At 45.4% G+C, this 18,059-nt stretch overlaps 1 protein-coding gene across 1 annotated transcript in view; it reads right to left on the bottom strand.

Moving 5' to 3' along the window:
* The window catches only part of ADARB2 (adenosine deaminase RNA specific B2 (inactive)), a 364,216-nt gene that overhangs the window by 171,249 nt on the left and 174,908 nt on the right, over positions 1 to 18,059 (bottom strand). The window lies entirely within an intron of this gene.

Raw genomic sequence — 18,059 nt, 5'->3', positions numbered from 1 at the left:
AAGAAGAGGAAGAAAAGTAAGGAAGCTAAGGCGGGTGTCAGTCCAGTTCTGAAGGCTTGGCCTCGACTTGCCATCTTGGCTGTAAATCTATTTACTGCCTTTCTTTCTCCCTCTGTCTCTTTCTCTCCCTTTCCCATGATCCATTCTCAGAAACCAGGAGAGCCATTTCTGGGATTATATCTACCATATAAAAGTTATAATACTTTTTGTCTGTATCTAACAGTTTAAGTGTTTATCAATTTAGCTCTTCGCTACCAACTGGAGAGACTCAGGACTCAGGAAGAGCATTTGTGTAAAAAGGCATCACTGGTTTTCAAGCTCCTGTCAGTTCTTCAAGGCAAGCATCTTTCGGAGTGAACCAAAAAAAAAAAAAAAAAAAAAAAAAATGCTTGGTTAGGTTTTCAAGAACTCATTAAGGCCTGTGCAGCTTTGTGAGAAATAACTTTCTCCTTCTCAGGCCTTGAGAATTAGACTGAGCTTGGAAGGCGCATCGGGTGGGAGCTGTTCCAACTGTTTCTGTTCGGGCCGCGTCGACTTTAAAGCCATGGAGCTTCCACTGCTGGCGCCTGAGGGAGATGCAGGATTAGAGGGTGACATGACACCTCGTGTGGGCACTGAACCCACGCCGAAACAGTGCCCATGAAACCAACACACACTGGCTGTTAACTGGTCAGCTTTGTTCCCCAGGGATGGCAAGCGAAACTCAAAATGAATAATGTCAGCGTTCCTGACACAGTTCCGGCACTCCGTGCGTTGGGAAAATAAAAATAAATGTTTGTGCTGGCGGATGGCAAAGTCTCCTTCTACTTCCTTTATTCCATCTTGAGCTTTTTTATTTAAAAGCACATTAAGCTCACTGGGTAGCTGGCTCTGACACAGCGCTGGGCCCCTCTTCGTGAAATGAAAGCCGTCTGTCTGCCTGGGACACGGAGGCCCAGGAATTTACTCCCTCTGCTGTCATTTGAAGTGCTCCCCGCTGCAGGGATGGCAGCCTTCTTTCTATAATTAGAGTGGAATCGGAAGTCTAACACTGACGTGCTGCACACAGGGCCAGCTATTTACAACAGTCGTTGCTCAGCCGATGTGTTTTTAATATGTCATCCAAGCGAGGTTGTTGGGATCAATCCCATCCTTTTTTTCTGAGTTTTTCCCTCGAAAATAACAGTATCACTTGAAAATTCAAGTATTCGTGAAACTGAAAAGTAATAGAAAAACAGCACCAAGCAAAATAAAGTCAGGCCCAGTTGCCTATTTAGTCTGTTGTAGGAAACGCTTTCAGACGGAGGCCTGAGCTGGTCCGGCAGTGACCCCTGGGGAGTGAAGGCGAGTCTGCTCAGCACTCGGGCCTCTCGCTCCAGGTCTGCGGTGGGAGCTGCCATCTGCTCTGGGCAAAACTGTTCCCTGGTGCTGTGGGTTGACTGGGGCTCAGCGCCTGCTGTCCACACCTGATGAAGCATGCCCAGCTCACGTATGCCCGCCCATCTGGGTGGGTCCACTTCTAGATGATCTCATGGCACACGGTACTACTCCAGCGTCCAGATGCTTTAGGACGGAGAGGCAGCCAGCAGCTCGTGGGGGAAATACCAGCTACATCTAAGGAGCTGGAAGAGGATCTGGGTCATGGAGGCCAGCAGACTTTTCAGCCCCAGCAAAGCGGCAGACCCGGCAGCCCATTCTCATCATGGGACGAAAGGGACCTGGCTTCTCAGAACCAGAACTTAAGTGAGTTTCCTTTTCACAAGCAGGAGTAGCCATCGTGTAAAGCTGACACCCCAAACGAGCTGGGACAATCACAGGAGAACCACATCCATGTCATAGCGAAACACCTTTAGGCTTGCCTGAGTTACTGAGTATGAAATCCAGGAGAGCGACTCCTGAAATTGTGTTATTTCGCAAACGAGAGGACGGTGCTTGGAAAGATGAAGCTGTTGCCCAAGCCCCCAGCTGGGCCAACCCGTGGCTGAATCGCCAACCCCCATGGTCCTCTGCTGCAGCAGTGCTGCCCGGCCACCCAGCCTGGCCCGATGGCCCTCTAGGAGCAGGCGGTGGCTTCAGCTGCATCCGGCTCCTCTTTTCCCTCTGCAGCTGAAGGCAGACACTGCAAGAGGCATTCCTATGAGAGCCACGACCGCAGGCTGGGTTTACCTTGGGCGCTTACATGGCAGAAGGTACAGATGAGGGCCCCCTGCTTCTCCTTGTGTCTAGAACATGCTGTTAATTGCACGAGGCCGCTGAATGTCACGACCTTCCTTTTGTTGGCAAAATGCAAGGTTTTCAGATAACATTTAGCAGTCACATCTGGACTTACGCCAGCAGGCTCAGCGGCCATAGCTCACGGGCCCAGCCGCTCAGCGGCATGTGGGATCTTCCCGGACCGGGGCACGAACCCGTGTCCCCTGCATCGGCAGGAGGACTCTCAACCACTGCGCCACCAGGGAAGCCCTGGACTTACGCCATCTTTAGTTCCTCGCTTGGTTTGGAATTATTATTATTTAGTATTCTGATCTTAGAATTTGTCTTTAAAAAGTGCAAAAAGTTTTGAAAACCATTAGAAACTCCAAGTTTCACTTAATGGATGGTTACCAATTTTTAATACCACACTTTTATGCTGTTATAAAAGTTAAATTTGGGGGCTTACTGAGAAGTCCCAAAGAATGAAGACCTCTAGAATAGAGTCATGGAACAAGAAGAGGGTGATCAAGTGAGGTAATAATTAGCTTGAGAATCCTGATGTAACTTATCAAGTTGATTGGTTTGATAGTAGTTACTTAAATGATAATTTATTCATTCCTATATGTTTCATATTTTTAAAAGAGCTTTATTGGGTTATAACTGATATAGAAAAATCTGGAAATATTTAATGCACACAATTTTTTTTAACATCTTTATTGGAGTAGAATTGCTTTACAATGGTGTGTTAGTTTCTGCTTTATAACAAAGTGAATCAGTTATACATATACATATGTCCCCATATCTCTTCCCTCTTGCATCTCCCTCCCTCTAACCCTCCCTATCCCACCCCTCTAGGTGGTCACAAAGCACCGAGCTGATCTCCCTGTGCTATGCGGCTGCTTCCCACTAGCTATCTACTTTACATTTGGTAGTGTATATATGTCCATGCCACTCTCTCACTTTGTCACAGCTTACCCTTCCCCCTCCCCATATCCTCAAGTCCATTCTCTAGTAGGTCTGTGTCTTTATTCCCGTCTTACCCCTAGGTTCTTCATGACCATTTTTTTTCTTAGATTCCATATATATGTGTTAGCATACAGTATTTGTTTTTCGCTTTCTGACTTACTTCACTCTGTATGACAGACTCTAGGTCCATCCACCTCACTACAAATAACTCAATTTCGTTTCTTTTTATGGCTGAGTAATATTCCATTGTTTATATGTGCCACATCTTCTTTATCCATTCATCTGTTGATGGACACTTAGGTTGCTTCCATGTCTTGGTTATTGTAAATAGAGCTGCAATGGACATTTTGGTACATGTCTCTTTTTGAATTATGGTTTTCTCAGGGTATATGCCCAGTAGTGGGATTGCTCGGTCATATGGTAGTTCTATTTTTAGTTTTTTAAGGAACCTCCATACTGTTCTCCATAGTGGCTGTATCAATTTACATTCCCACCAACAGTGCAAGAGGGTTCCCTTTTCTCCACACCCTCTCCAGCATTTATTGTTTGTAGATTTTTTGATGATGGCCATTCTGACCTGTGTGAGATGATATCTCATTGTAGTTTTGATTTGCATTTCTCTAATGATTAATGATGTTGAGCATTCTTTCATGTGTTTGTTGGCAATCTGTATCTCTTCTTTGGAGAAATGTCTATTTAGGTCTTCTGCCCATTTTTGGTTGGGGTTGTTTGTTTTTTTGATATTGAGCTGCATGAGCTGCTTGTAAATTTTGGAGATTAATTCTTTGTCAGTTGCTTCATTTGCAAATATTTTCTCCCATTCTGAGGGTTGTCTTTTCGTCTTGTTTATGGTTTCCTTTGCTGAATGCACACAATTTGATGAGTTTGGAGATACGTATATACCCATGAAACCATCACCACATCAAAATAATAAAGATACTTCACCTTCAGGTTTCCCTCCTCCCCTCTTGTTTTTGGTGATAAGAACACTTTACGTGAGATCTACCATCTTAACCATTTTTTAAGTGCACAATACAGTACTGTAAATACACACACTATGCTACACAGCAGATCTGTAGAACTAAGTCATCTTTCCTAACTGAAATTTTATACCTTTTGAACAAAAACTACCCCCAGCCCCTGGAAACCACCATTTTACTCTCTGCTTTAAGAGTTTGACCATCTCACATATGGGATCATGCAGTATTTGTCCTTCTGTGACTAGCTTATTTCACTCAGCGTATCATCTTCAAAATTCATCTATGTTGTTGCATATGGCAGGATTTCCTTCTTTTTAAAGGCTGAATAAAATTCTATTGTATGTATATGCACATTTTCTTTATCCATTCACCCATCGGTGGACATTTAGATGGTTTCCATATCTTGGCTATTGTGAACAATGCTGCAGTAAACTCTTCCCAAAAAACTGATGAAGAAGGAATACTTCTCCAAGCAAATCTTATGAGGCCAACATCACCCTAATGCCAAAGCCAGACAAAGACACTGCAAGAAAAGAAAACTATAGTCCAATATCCCTGATGAATATAGATGTAAAAATTCTTAATAAAAGGCTAGCAAACTGAATAAGAAAGCACATTAAAAGGATTGTACACCAGGATCAAGTGGGATTTATCCCTGGGATGCAAGGATGGTTCAATATATGCAAATCAATAACAGTGATACACCACATTAACAGAATGAAGGTTAAAAATCATATGATTATCTCAATAGATGCAGAAAAAATTATATGACAAAATTCAACATCTGTTCATGATAAAAGCTCAACAAACTAGGTTTAGAAGAGATTTACCTCAACATAATAAAGGTCATATATGACAAGAGCACAGCTAACATCAAATTCAACGGTGAAAAGTTGAAAGCTTTTCCTCTAACATCAGGAATAAGGCAAGAATGCCCACTCTTGCCACTTCTATTCAACATAGTATTGGAAGTCCTAGCCAGAGCAATAGACAAGAAAAAGAAATAAAAGGCATCCAAATTGGAAGAGAAGCAGTAAAATTTTCTCTGTTTGGAGATAACATGATCTTATATTTAGAAAATCCTGAAGACTCCATGAAAAAACTTAGAAACAATAAGCAAATTCAGTAAAGTTGCAGGATACAAAATCAGCATACAGATATCTATTGTGTTTCTGTACACAAAGAATGAAATAACCGAAAAGGAAATTTAAAAACCAAGGCCATTTATGTCAAAAAGAATAAAATACTTAAGAATAAACTTAACCAAGTACGTAAAAGACTTGTACACTGAAAACTGCAAATCACTGATGAAAGAAATTGAAGACACAAATAAATGGAAAGATATCCCATGTTCATGGATTGAAAGACAATATTGTTAAAATACCCATACTAGCCAAAGTAATCTACAGAGTCAATGCAATCCTTATCAAAATCCAAATGGCATTTTTACAGAAGATTTTTTAAAAATCCTAAAATTCATATGGAACCACAAAAAACTCAAATAGCCAAAGCATTTTTCTTTTCTTGAGAAAGAAGAACAAACATGGAAGCATTACACTTTGATTTCAAAATATATCACAAAGCTGCAGAAGTTAAAACAGAATCGTATGGCACTTAGAGACAAGAATGGATGGGACTTGCATGGGGAATGATGAGCAGTTTAGTTTGGAAGAAGCAAATGTACTTCATATGGATGTGAGGTGGGACCTTGCATGTGAGTCTGAGTAGTCTGGACGTTGGCAAGGCAGCCAGAGAGCTGGGACACTTAGCATTGGAAATCCCTTCAAGGTTATGCAGCCAACTTTCTCCCTGATGCACAAACCCTGTCTCGGACTTTCTCAGCCACAGTCCATTTAGCAGGGCAGGTACCCTGAGCCACCTCCCAAATCCATTTCTGTTTGTCTGCAGCAAAATAACTCAGATATAACCACAATTGTTTCCAATACAAGCACATTTGAAGGGCATTATGTGCTTATCTACTTTATCAAAAGGGGTATTGATTACTGATATCTGAAATGCAATACATATATCTTTCCAACTCCAGTGATTGGAAGTTATAAGCCAAAATATTGCTGATGCAAATATGTATTGCCATACACTATAGGCACTGTAGGGTTAACAAATGACATGTAATAAAGATAACTGAAAATGTTAAAGCTGAATGAACAGAACTTTATACTTAGAATGAAAAGCAGCAACTTAAAATCATGACTAGCTCAAAATAGCATTAAAGATATATTCCTTTCACAAACTGCAGGAATCCCACTTATCTGTGTGTGCATATATTTAATGGAGCTGTGTAATAGCCAGGATTTATCATAAACACATAATTTCAGTCTTTATTAACTCCAGAACACCAATTTTTTTATAAATTTTATGTCATATGGAAGATTATGTGTAAGTGATCTTCAGATGTAAATATAGATAAAATCTATTGTGTAAATTGCTTCTAAGAGCCAAAGAAAGGAGAACACTTAATAAAGACACCCTCACATTTCTTAGCAGACTTGCACCCTACGGCAGAAAGATCCCAAAGGAGTAGTTTTCAGCCTCCAAAGAATGTGAACTCACTTTTCCACAAAATATTTCATTCCACAGTCAGAGCTCTCCAGAAGGGTTTTCTTACATTATTATAATCTACATCCTTGTAAAATATACCCACTATCCTCCTTCTGAAACCCCACAGGGCTAGAGAATTCTATTTCTATATGTCTTCAATTATCAGGAGAAAACTAATTGTTCTTATTCTGGTTTTCATTTTGGGGATGTGTGTGAAACTAAGATATGTTTTCTTTTTAAACTTTCTGTGGCTTAATTTCCTCCAGTTCTAACATCCACTACACTACCCATGCTTCCAGGTCTGTGTGCCTTCAGAAATTTATGATCTATTTCCACATCTAAAAATACTGAATAAGGCAGGACCAAGGATAGTGCCCGCACCTACCCATTAGACATCATTCTTCCCTGAGCAGTAGCCTCTGCGTACTACCATTTGAACAAAGCGGTCGTCTTTGCCTGTGGTCATTTAGATGATTACAAATCAAGTTTATTTATGCTATAATTTAATACACCCGTCATCATCTTGCCCTCAGCGAAAACAATTCAGCCTAAGGTTTCAACAAACATATTGGGCATCTCCTGTGTGCCAGATAATAAGACCACTGAGATGAACAAGATATAATGTCTACACTTGAGAAAGTGGGTCCAAACGTTACAGTAGGTGCAACGGCAGAATGCATGGGGTGACAGGGTGGGCGAGAAGGTGGCCATGATGGTGGCCTCGTTCATGGAACCTTTCCTAAAGGATCAGCAGGAGTTACCCAAACACAAGGGAGAAGCGCCATCCAAATAAGGGAATGGGATGAGGGGCCCGGAGATCCGTGTTGCTGGGGGGTCATGTGTGGGCTGTGTGTGTGTGACCCTGTGGGCCTCAGATCAGAGAGAGCCTTGTTTGTGGGGAGGGAAGGGAGTCGAGATATATTAGGACATAAATTTACAGGACCTGTTGACTTGAAATATGGGATAAGGGGAGAGAGAGGTTTGGGGTCAGACAATTTGAGTGGATTCTGGTGGTTTTCACCAGGACAAAAAATGGAAAAACAGCAGCAAATCTGTGGAGCGGGGAACGATGGGGAGTTCAGTTTTGGAGCTTTGAAGTGCCTGTGGGTCACCCAGGTGGAAACACAAAACAGGTAGTGGGATGATTTACGGGAGTCAGGGAAACCGGATGACACAAGGCACAGCCTTCCAATGCCGAATCCTTGTGTCGAGTCCACTGACGTCTGCTGTTCTGTGGGCCTCGTGTTTACATTTTGTATTAACACCTCACACACACACCTGTGTCTCATCACACCAGCCTTTCCTCCGGCGGATTAATGCCTTCTCCTCCTTTTGTGTATTTGTGTACAAAACACATTTTGCTCTCACACCTTGAACTCTGGGCACCACTGTGCAAATTCCAGGGAATCACAGGGTGTAAAACTCGGCTCCTGCCCCCCGGGGGGTGACAGTCTAGGGAGGTGACATTGGTGCTAACTGGCAAAACCTGCAACCCAGGGACCGGTTCTGTGGTGGAAGCGTGTGTGGGACACAACAAAGACGGGGTTGGGAGGTCTGCAGAGACTGGGGGCCAGAAACGGGGAGGGAGAGGATGGCAGGGGAAAGGGTCTGAACCACCCTGCAGGAGGCCACGGGGGTGGGGGCACGACTGGAGGAAATCGAGGACACCTGGTGGGCGCGTGCCAGTGACCACACGGGCTGGGGAAACAGTGCTGACCTGTGACCCCAGGTGCGGCAGGAGGTGAGGGACAGATGTCCCCACCCCGGTGGGTGGGTGGAGGTAAACACCTTCCAGGAGAGTAAGACTTGTCTGTTCAGAAAGCTGGATTCACCCTGTGTGTCCAGAGGTGCTGAGCTGGGGAGCCAGGGAGGGAGAGCTTCAGAGAGAAGAATGACCAGTCCTGTGCGTCCCGGAGGGAGGATCCTGCACATTTACTCTGCAGTTTACTGTGTATTTGTCACTGTCCCTGCCCTCCTCGATAGTAACTGCTCCCACAGGTGGGGACACCCATTTGCTTGCTACCCAAATTACAGCCTTGGTCTGCACTTGTGGGATAAATGGATGGATACGTGCACTTTAAAGAACAGTGAGAAGGACTCAGTCCCCCCCCAGGGAGGCTAGGGTGACATGATTAGGAGCCGGGGACCCCATCTCCTCCCCAAAGGGCCCAGGCAGTCACTACTCCTCTGTCCTCAGGGGCCTGTGGGTTTAAAATAACCAATGGGGAGAAATGAAAACCATGTCCACAGGCAGGTTCACAGGTTTTCTGAGCAGTTTTCTTCCTTGGGGTTCATTGATTTATTCTCTTACATAGTTACTTAAAGCAATGTGATGGAAGGCATGAGACTTGAGTCTAAGCTCCTGCTTTTTCTCCCCAAACTACCAGTTGCTCATCTCCAGCCCTCCTGTTGGGCTGCACCCACTCGGAGCAGGACGCTCCAGGAAGGAGCCTCAGGCCCTGCGGTGTCACAGAGGGAGAGCTCCACGCCCCGGCCTGGGTGGTTCGGGGGTCCCGCGTTGTGAAGGCCTCATAAAACTTGCGGTCTGACAGCTCCTGAGCGGAGGCCTGAAGCTGACTGGCGGTCCGGGAGGCTGAGGCTGGGATGGCGCCTGGCGAGTGGATCTGCTCTGCTTCCATGGAAACGTACAGGATTGGGAGACAAGGTGCAGGTTTTAATGACGGCCTTCTTTTTATAACTTCCCTACCTTATCCTCTTCCATCTGACCGCCGTTCCCATGGCTACCGGATCACACAGGCCATTGGCAACCAGCGCTCCCATTTGCCCAGGGGATTTCTCGGAGTGTTGAGGAGGGCCCGGCTTCCTGGGAGGCCGGGGCTGCGGCCACAGCGCACACCTCTGCTTGCGTCCGCTGGGTGGAGCCCCTGGAAGGGTCCTGGATACTCGGCCCCTGTTGTGTGGATGGAACGGCGAAGGCGAAGGTACGTGAATGACTTACAGTTCTCTCTAATTGTCTCTTAACAATTAGAGAGAACAGTATCGGGCTGCCTAGGTGTGGAAGAGTAGTAATCTTGGGCAAATCATAGTAATTCTCCCCAGAATGCTTCCCCAGCACACGGGTCAGGAGCCCAAGGCACATTATATTGCCAGTTGAGAAAACACTGCCCCTCGGGATGGCGCTGCCTCTGTATCCACCCACTGCAGGCACTGGGGCAGCCTGCCCTCCTCCTCTGATAGGAGGGGCTCACAGTCCTTTATTGGAAGAACTGTTACCTTGACCATGTGATGATGGTCCCAAGAACAAGGAGAAGCAGCAGGTAAATACCTGGGGTTGTCGACTTTGAAATGAACACATGGAGGCCAGAATAAAGCGTCACCCTGTGCATCTCCTTTCAGATGAGAATACGATGTTTAATTTTCAGGGAACTTTTTCTTTGCCGCTATTGTCCTTAGACTTAAATGTAGACAATTTCTCTCCTATTTTCTTATTTCTAAAAACCTTAGAAGATTTAAATTATAGATTCAAATGCTGCTAAGAGCAAAACTGAGAAAAATAATAAATTTCAAAATGGCATTTTCAACACTTCTGCTCCAAACAACATAGTTACTTTGTCAGTTATTTTTCTGGACACTGTTAGCCATAGGTCTTTGGGATCTAAATAGCCCCATCACTGAAACAACAGGATTCTAGTGGTATAATAAGTTGCGGCAACCTGAGTGACAACTTACAATTCAGCAGTAATTCCAAGAAAAATTTAGCCATTTTGTCCTCGCTACGCCAATATTTGCAGAAAACAGTATTTAGTTCTCTAGTGAGCAAGTAATTTTCAACAGCGTTTTGCTTGAGAAGAAACAAAGGTCCGTCTGGAAAACTCAGAGATCCTTTTGTCCTTTCCATCCTAAGACATTGCTTTTCTGATCTCTCAGTGGTGTGCTTTACACAATAAGAAAGCCATTTTGACTGTTACAGGATAACCAACAAATTTTTAAAAAATGACCTGCCTTCTTCCATCTCCATTGTAGAGAAACTAATGAAAAAACAAAACAAATGAGAACAACGCAGCCCACTCAGGGCTGCCGATGTCATTGTGACCTGCGGTGACCTGAAGATGCCTCTGTCGTCATCACTGTCCAGGACTTGGGGTCGTCCTCTGCTGCTGCCTTTCCTTGAGGCACTTTCTCATGTGTGCGTTTGAGAAGGTGGTAAATACACAGACGGCTGCGATACGGTGTCGTCTAATCAGGGCAGAACTGAGCTTGTCCGAACGGGTTCAGCTCCCACTGCGTTTACAAATCGCCGCTATGGGAACTGCTGACCCTCCAGTCTCAGCCACGACGCGGAAGCAACGTGATGAAAACATCTCTTCTTCTTCCGCTGGGTGTCGGGGGATTTGCCTTTTCCTGAGTGAGAGGCAGCCTCTCATCTATTGACGACGCAGATACACATCACAACTGCTCCAGGTCTCTCTCTCCCCATTTATTTTGCCTTCCTATTTCTACTCCTGATACTTCTTGTTTAACAAATTGTTCTTGATGTGACGAGTTCACAATAAGCCCATAGGCACAGCTGAAACACAATTTCCTGCTCGCTGCAGTCAAAATACATTAATCCTCTGGATACTTCCCCAGGACAATACTATCTCTCATGTGCAGACTTTATTTCTTTTATTCAGCTGCAAAGGAAACAAATCCTTGAAAATTGGTTTGAAAAGTGACACACAGAAAAGTCAGGACTAGAATTCCTGGTGTGCAGAGTTCGTCTTAAACACTCGTGTTTGCAAGAAGGACCGTCTGTCAACCCTCATGTGTGAGAGAAATTGAGAAGAGTCACTCCACAGCTGAGTCGAGGGGGTCCTCCAGAGTCCCCTCACTTCCCCAAACTCAGGGTGGGAGCTGTGCCAGCCCCCCCACCCCCGTCCCCCGCGAAGTCCTGCTCTGTCCCAGTTGCGGCTCCAGGGAGACCCGGCACCACCTCAAGGGACACAAGCTGTGCAATTTTCAGGTAAACTTGGGCATCTCGGCGGCTTATTCTCCTGACAGTTCAGTTGGCGGGGACTCAGGTGAACACACCCTGCTTAGCTCGAAACCTGGAAGCTTTCTATGTAATCAGGTAGGTAGGTGTGCACACCTGCACCTGCACATGTGTTTTATGTGTCAAGGTGCATGCTTAGGTAGGCATGTAGGTAGGTATGTATGGAATGTATGTAAGTACATATGTATGTATGTATGAAGTATGTAGGTGCACATGTAGACAACTATGTAAATAGACACGTAGGTAGGTACGTATATATGTAGGTACACAAGCATGTATGTACATGTGTATATGTGAAGGTAAGTATGCAGGTACATATGTGGATAGTCAGTAGGTATGTAGGTATGTACACATGTAGGTACATGTGTAGATAAGTATCTGAATAGATATATAAGTATGTATGTAGGCACAGGTGCAGGCGGGTTTGCACCCATGTAGGCACAGCTGCAGGTGGGTTTGCACCCATGTAGGCACAGCTGCAGGCAGAGATCATTGATTCCTACTCGCCAGCCTCTCATGCCACCTTCTGGCAATGGGGACGGGGCAGCACCAAGTCCTCTGGCCCACGCAGTGGGACGCTGCCTTCCTGGCTGCACTGAGGCTGCATCTCACAGGGAAGATTTCACACACAGCTGATGTGAGAACCGAGGTGGCCACAGGCCCCATGTCCACCCAACGGCCCTGCCCTCCTTGTTCTGGGACAGCATGTATGCTGGGACCACAGCCTGTTCACGTCCAACTCCAGCAGGACACAGGGCCCCAAGCGCTCAGGTTTCTCCTGATGAGAAACAAAATGTGTGACTTTCCCCTCTTCTGGCTGCATCATCAGGTTGCAGCAGGTGAGTGTCTGAGAAGCCCGGCCAGGACTTAAAATCTACTTCAGCTCCAAGGTGCTGTGTTTCTGGTACCTCTGAGGCCTTATTTATTTAAGGGAGTAAAGGCACAATTCCTGGAGGTGCCATGCCAGCTGGTCATTCACCTGACATTTGTCCCTGAGCCTGTTACCCCAGAGAACGTGTGTGCGTGTGTGTGTGCGTGCGTGTGTTTCCTGAGCACCAGTGCACATGTGATGGTTGCTTTCTAGATGGTAACTCTGACAGAGATCTTTTCTGGCATTTGGGAGGTGACAGGCAGAATTCTGAAATACCACGATATTCCCCCCAAATTCTAAAACGTTATATTCCGAATAGGTAAGTCTAGATGGACAGCTGAGTAAATCATCTGATGAACTGAGTAGACAGAATGTCTGAAAGCTTTAGGTCAAGGGCTTAAAGACACAAATGTCTGTAGGTAACTGGGTCTAAATTTAGATTTGATTTGATTGCCTACGAACAATCAGGACTGCTCGTCTGCAATGATGCTCGGCTCTATTCTTCTTGGTCTGTGTTCTGTTCTATTATTTTGAGGGTGATATGTGTATACAGGAGTCATTATCTACCTCACAATAAAGCACCAGCGCAGAAGTAACGACAGACAGTTCACAAGGAGGGGTAACAAGGGTCAGCGAGGCCGCCTATCACCACAAGGATGTGGCCAGAACCGCCAGATATTTCAAGAGAAACCAGAAATCCAGATGTATGGGTGGGATTCTCAGATGTAAAATGCCAAGAAAGTAGCTGGGATTTACATCTATAAACATGGGTGTGTTGGTTTGGGACTGGAAGAGGAAGGAAGAGAGAAAACGTAGAACTGTTCCCTCAGTTTTCAACTTAGACCTTGCTCGCTGGCACTTCTGTGGCTCCCAACCCTCCCTGCATATCCGAATCCCGAGGGTGTGGCGGTGGGGGCGGGGGCGGGGGAGGGGCGCTGTGGAGACTGGCAGAGCCCTTGGGTGGTGCTGTCTGAGCCCCAGGAGAGGGTCGGGGTCGGGTCCCTTCGCTGGGGCCTTGGGTAGCAAACCTTGAAAATCAAACAGGATAACTGGGCAGGGGCTCAGGGGGAAGGTCCTCAAAGTACTAGGTTGATTCTGATGCAAAGTAAGAGGTTGAGAAAGACTCAACACTTAAAGTGCTTGAGCTCTGTGGTTGCAAATGATTTAAACCAGCAAAAAAAAAGAAAAAAAACACCCACACCCACCTCACTAAATAAACATTACATACACACACACACACACACACACACACTCACCCTGGGGTGCAAATGCTTGCTGGTGCAAATCCACGGGAACAAGGGGAGAGTCCAGCTCAGGAGTGGGATTATTTGCAGATCCCAAAAGGAAGGAGGTGGAGGGGCCACCGGAAGCCTGGGCTTGGACCACCTGCCCTGCCACCCCACTCCCCAGGCTCTATAACTTCACCAGTTGGAGGTCATAGGACCCTGCTGTGATATATGACGTACTGCTAAGACATAGTCAGAATTTAAAAAAAAGCATGTATATATACTGCAACAGGCAAGCTTTAGGAAATCCACGTAAAGAATATAAAATGTACAAAAAAGATGTTTTTTGTGCAATTCACGTGTCAGGCTTGTGCTAAACAGGTACAGATTCACATCTCTGCAGAGTCGAGAAGGGTCAGAGAAATAAAAGCAGGGGCAATGGTTCTCCACCTATGAGTGAAAAGGATTGCCCTTAGCTTGAGTGGAGACTGCTGTGAGTTCAGAGGAGGAAGGGAATTAATTGAGTTTACAGCAGACTGGAATCCTTCCATTGTACTAATATAAATATTAATATGTCATCTCATTCTTCAAAAATTACATAAATTACAAGAGGGAGTCATATTTTTATTTCTTGATTTGCTTCATGAAAGCATTTAATATGAAGTATCCATTCTATTTTTTGTATATATAAAAAAATCTCTCTTAAACATAGGATTATTCCATAATTTATAAGAGATTATAGACTTTTGAGGCAAGTAGTTTCTTTGAAAAGACACAGACACGATCTCAGATTTGGTGAGAAAAATGGATGTTCAAAAATTCTACGGTGGGTGCTGCCTTTTTAAATCCTATTCAAAAGCGATCCTCAGCAAAATGAAAACAGCAATATTTGTTCACACCTCATGAGCAGGCCTGAGTAGCAACCATCTGTATCTGGGCTGCTGTCACGTGATGTATTGTGGGTCCTACACTTTGCCCCAGGCAGCAATCTTAATTAAGGCCTTTCCTAAAGAGTGCTCCAGGGGTGCATTACCAGATCGGTGCCAAAACAGATGAATGCCTAACTGCCACCAGTGTGGGACCCCACTGAATACACATTTCCCTTCAGAGATCGTGTTGTCATCAGTGGGGCCAGCCTGCACGGCCCTTCAGTTAGCCTTGACCTGCAGGCAGGAAGACGTTAAAACTGGGAGGGGGGGAGTTGAAAATATCGCTGTCTTACGCGTGCACCCTTGTCTGCGGGTTCACAGCCCTAACAGGGTTCTGACTGTGAGAACCACGGTTCCTGATCTTCCTCTTGTCCTGACCGGGATGCATTTGTCTGCTCTCCCCCAGGTGGGAGAGGCTGCAATACTTCTGGGGTTTGAGGATGCTGTCTGACAGGCCTGTATTTCAGAGCATACTCTGGGTCTGGTCACACGGTAGATGTTTGCACCCCGTTTTGAGGAGCACGGGGAGGTACCCTCTGCCCGTTCACAGATGGGTCGCTCTGCTTACAGCACACAGACCCCGGCAGCGAGCCTGCCGGTACAAGAACACGGCTCAAATCAGCAGTTTGCTTTCTTCCAGATTTCTCTGGGCTGTGTGAGCTATTGTGGCCAAATGTTTCCCAATCTGCTCATTCCTCAGCCAAAACTATTCCCTGATATTTTAACTCTGAGACACCTGACTAGCATCTCATTTACTTAAGGAACCCCAAGGATTCATCCGACCTTGCATCTCTTGGTGGGATGTGACCATGTAATCCTGGAAGCTTCTGTCCCTCAGGGCACTAGCTCTGCTTCATCATCTGGTGGCATTTGTACATCAATCCACCTTTCACATTTCTCAGCTTCCTCTGATGGAGCATTTTTTTCTGTGATTCCAGAGGAACAAATATCTTCATAGTCCCAACATAATGTGTTTGCCCAGGAATAGTAAATCTACAGATTTAGATTTTCCTGTTTATATTAGCAGAAGGAAGACAACATCAATCTCAGCCTTTTTTAACCATGAGGAAAACATGAATATGGAGCATGTTTCTGAATAATAATTCTTGGGTAAAAACCACCACATCTATTTCAACCTGACCAGTCCTTAAATGAGATGAACTCTAAATTTCCCAAAGTAGCACCTTTAAAAGTCCAGAATAAAGATATTTAGGGAAGGAGACACTATAGCACAATGTCTGTATGGAAGAAACACTGGGTGATTTCAGCATATCAGGATAGAGGCACTGAGGGAGTGACACACATGCTCTCTCCTGGCTTCTCTTTCTTGAGTGTGATACCTTGTGAGACTAAATGAGACAGAGAGAAAATACTATAGGATATATATATATATATATATATATAGCATTCATATGATGAGGTCCATCTATACAAGCCGCTGCTATGGACGTGAAGATGGCTAGGACACCCCTTCTTTAGCATCCCAGCTATCTGGCGCAGGGAGACGGGGGCGAGTCTGTCAACGGCAGCAGCATCAGAACACCAGCGAGCAGAGACCTGCTCTACGGGGACTGGGGGAAGGCTGCACTGGACTTGCAACGGGACCCAGCCCCGGAGGAGGAGAAGCAGTGACCAGACGGTAACAGCGGGCAGCAGTGCGCTACTGATTATAGGGAGATAATTATAAAGTATTGGTAGTTAAATGCTAAGATAATCTTACATCTGTAAGCACATCATTGTTTATGAGACACGTCCAAATCCATCAATTCAAATGATCTATATAAAAATTCCGAGGGGTGGGGCTTCCCTGGTGGCGCAGTGGTTGAGAGTCTGCCTGCCGACGCAGGGGACACGGGTTCGTGCCCCGGTCCGGGAAGATCCCACACGCCGCAGAGTGGCTGGGCCCGTGAGCCATGGCCGCTGAGCCTGTGCGCCCGGAGCCTGTGCTCCGCAACGGGAGAGGCCACAACAGTGAGAGGCCCGCGTACCGCAAGAAAAAAAAAAAAAAAAAAAAAAATCCCGAGAGGTGGTTATCATTCCTTTTTTATAGCCAGTCCGATGGCTCACCGAAGGTCATGTACAAATTGAAATCAGATAACCCAGAGCTTAAGTTGGTTCTTCTGCTTCCAAAGCCAATATGCCTCCTACGCTGTGAAGTGGGTTTACAGGAAGCCAGGGGTGGGAGGCCAAGCTTAAAACGTAAACATCCACAAGAATTCAGGGATGGGCACTAGAAAGCTCCCCCGTGGCAGGATGCTGAACATCTGTGAGGAAGAATTGCCTTCTGTTGTCCCGTCAATTTTGCAATTTCTTTTTAGGACTATTTTGTATCCTTTAAAAAAAAATGAGATATAATTGACATGTAACATTGTGTGAATTTAAGGTGTAGGACAGGCTGATTTGATACATTTGTATCTTGCAATATGATTGCCTTTGTAGTGGTAACTAACACCCTATTATATCACAACCCAATTAAAAAATGGGCAGAGGAACTAAATAGACATTTTTTCGAAGAAGACATACAGGTGGCCGGCCAACAGGTACATGAAAAGGTTCTCGACATCCTTAATCATCAGGGAAATGCAAATCAAAACCACAGTGAGATATCACCTCACACCTGTTAGGATGCCCTTATCCAAAAGAAAAAAAAGCAAAACCACAGAAAATAACAAGTGTTGGTTAGGATGTGGAGAAAAGGGAACCCTCATGCATTGTGGTGGGAATATAAATTGGTGAAGCCACGATGGAGAACAGAAAGGAGATTCCTCAAAAATTAAAAATAGAATTACCATACCACCCAGCAACCCTACTTCTGGGTATTCAGCCAGAGGAAATGCATCCTTTGGGTTTAACCAGTTTTATGATCTCCTAGACACCCACCATTCGTGTCGTGTGCTGCCCCTCGAATTGTTAAGTAAGTACTGATAACGAGAAAAAAAGGGCAGCGTTTGTGGTGTGTTCCCCCAGGAAGCACACCCCTTTGGTCCAACTTCTTATTCCCTCAACTGTCATTCTGCCTGAAGGTGAACAGGGCCAACTAGTAAAAATTCCCAACGGAGATGCGGTTTTTATAGAGAACGAAATAGAATGAACAGGCTCAGACTGAACGGGCAGCACAGTCCTGAGGACACCTGCTCAGACCTCCTTGGACATGGGGCCCGTGGTCCACACTCATCTTTTCACATAAACACACGGCCCTCCACAAGGCGAGGAGCTGGTTTGAAGTCATCATTCAGGAAGGGAGAAAAGAGAAGAAAAGCAGAGCCCAGGACGTTCTCACGCCTGTGCTGTTCGTGGCTGAGCCAACGCCTCCCCGAGCCTCCGCTTTCCATGTTAATAACTGGACCACACGCTCCCTGCTCG

Source organism: Delphinapterus leucas, chromosome 2, assembly GCF_059928025.1.
Source record: "Delphinapterus leucas isolate spDelLeu-1000000601 "Yukka" chromosome 2, BTC_Dleu_Yukka2, whole genome shotgun sequence".
In the NCBI taxonomy this organism is placed as follows: Eukaryota; Metazoa; Chordata; class Mammalia; order Artiodactyla; family Monodontidae; genus Delphinapterus; species Delphinapterus leucas.
This window is presented reverse-complemented; position numbering and strand designations above follow the sequence as displayed.